The 2,315-nt window shown below is 52.1% G+C and overlaps 1 pseudogene; it reads right to left on the reverse strand.

The window, feature by feature from the left end:
* Window positions 1-525: 525 nt before the first annotated feature.
* LOC147600791 (olfactory receptor 14A16-like) lies at window positions 526-1,576 on the reverse strand (annotated as a pseudogene).
* Between the last annotated feature and the right edge of the window lie 739 nt (window positions 1,577-2,315).

Consider the following 2,315-nt stretch of genomic DNA (forward strand, 5'->3'; position numbering starts at 1 on the left):
CTTGGTCATTGATCCCCTCCTGGAAGCACAGAGTTGCTCCTTTGCTTATCTCCAGGGATGTCCTTGCCCCTAGAGAGCCTTTCCCCAGGGCAAACTTTCCATGCTGACCTGACTTGCTGCCCCTGTCCCCTCCCTGTGCTCTCCACATGGCCCTGAGCGGCTGTCCCTGCTCTGCAGAGTGAGGAGGCTGTGGTAAGAAAGCCATGGGGTGACAGTCCCAGGCAGATCCCTGTGTGGAATGTCAATCGTTCACCATCTCCAGGGGAACTGGACACCCACATGTTAAGGCTCAGCCCAGGCCCATTCTCAAACAACTTGCCCCACGCCCTCCTCCCCTCATCCCATGGAGAACCCCAGCACAGCAGCACGGCACTGTGGGGGCAATTCCTTCAGCCTGACCTCAGCTTTGGAAGTAGAGCCCAACCTCCAGACACAGATATTGCAGAAACTTTCTTTTATTACAGTGATGAAACATGGGAGGCTAGCTGGACCATTGTGTCAGACACACGTGAACAGACCTCGGGGTCAGACAGGCTGGGGCCATGCCTTTGGTGAAGTGGAGTGCATGTAGGCATGGGGGAACATGCTTATCACAGATAAAATCCCAAAACGCAATAACTTCTGCAGAGACATGGGCAGCTTAATGCTTCTGAGAAGGAGCTGATTGAATCAGCTTCTGCACTGTGTCTTTCAGCTCCTGGTTCCTCATGCTGTAGATGAGGGGGTTCAATGCTGGAGGCATCACTGAGTACAGAGCTGCCACCACCATATCCAGCAATGGGGAGGAAATGGAGAGGGGCTTGAGGTAGGCAAACATGGCAGTGCTGAAAAAAAGGGAGACCACGGCCAGGTGAGGGAGGCACGTGGAAAAGGCTTTGTGCCGTCCCTGCTCAGAGGGGATCCTCAGCACAGCCCTGAAGATCTGCACATAGGACACAAAAATGAACACAAAACAGCCAGAGGATACTAAGAGACTAACTACAACAAGCCCAGCTTCCCTAATGTAGGTGTCTGAGCAGGAGAGCTTGAGGATCTGGGGGACATCACAAAAGAACTGGTCCACAGCATTGCCCTGGCAGAGTGGCAGTGAAAATGTATTGGCAGTGTGCAGCAGGGCATTGAGAAACCCACTGCCCCAGGCAGCTGCTGCCATGTGGACACAAGCTCTGCTGCCCAGGAGGGTCCCGTAGTGCAGGGGTCTGCAGATGGCAATGTAGCGGTCATAGGCCATGACAGTGAGAAGACAGTACTCTGCTGACATCAGAAAGAAAAACAGAAAGACCTGTGCAGCACATCCTGAGTAGGAGATGACCCTGTTGTTCCAGAGGGAATTGGCCATGGATTTGGGAACAGTGACGGAGATGCAGCCCATGTCGAGGAGGGAGAGGTTGAGGAGGAAGAAGTACATGGGGGTGTGTAGGCGGTGGTCGCAGGCTATGGCAGTGATGATGAGGCCGTTGCCCAGGAGGGCAGCCAGGTAGATGCCCAGGAAGAGCCAGAAGTGCAAGAGCTGCAGCTCCCGTGTGTCTGCGAATGCCAGGAGGAGGAACTCAGTGATGGAGCTGCTGTTGAACATTTCCTTCCTCTGGGCATGGGAACCCCTGTAAGGAGGAAAAGTCATTGCAAGCTCAGAGAGACTTTTCTGAGCCAAACTAAAGAAGTTTTTTACAGACTCTTCCCTTCCTAAAAACTCTGTCCCTTTTTTTCTTTTTTTTTTTTTTTTCCATTTCTAAAGACCTTCCTTCATCTCTGTTGCTGAAGCTCTGGTCTGGTGCTGCCTAAATGTGCTGTGAGGAGCTGCGCCTCTGCCCACTGGCTGCCCAGGTGTCAACCCTGTCTGCAGCAGTGAGTTCATGGGAACGGTGGAAGCAGGGGCCAGTTCTGGTGTTCGACTTTGCCAGATGAAACCACCCCAATGCAGAAGGGCTTGTCAGTATTTGCACTCCCTGTTCTAAGAAATGAAGATGGTAGGAAAAGCAGATGGAAGCTCAAAAATTGAAAAAAACCCTCATCTTTTTTGAAGAGTGTTTTAGCATGTGAGTAAGTCTCAGCATTTCTTCTGCACTCAGGGAGAACAGAGTCAATCCTCCACATGAAGAGGATTGCCTGTGGCTTAGAGCAGAGTGAGGGGAGCTGCTCTCTCCATCAGTCAGAGGTGATCTGGGCTTGCAGCATTCTGAGTTTGAGGGCGAGTACACTGCTGTGTTTTTGTGAGATGCCAGCAGACACTGCTGAGAGCACAGGGATCCACTGCAGAGCACTAAATATCTCACCCTTACTCAAGGTCTCAGCACCTCGCTTCTAGCCCAGCTCAA

Source organism: Chlamydotis macqueenii, chromosome 4, assembly GCF_036417535.1.
Source record: "Chlamydotis macqueenii isolate bChlMac1 chromosome 4, bChlMac1.mat, whole genome shotgun sequence".
Taxonomy (NCBI): domain Eukaryota; kingdom Metazoa; phylum Chordata; class Aves; order Otidiformes; family Otididae; genus Chlamydotis; species Chlamydotis macqueenii.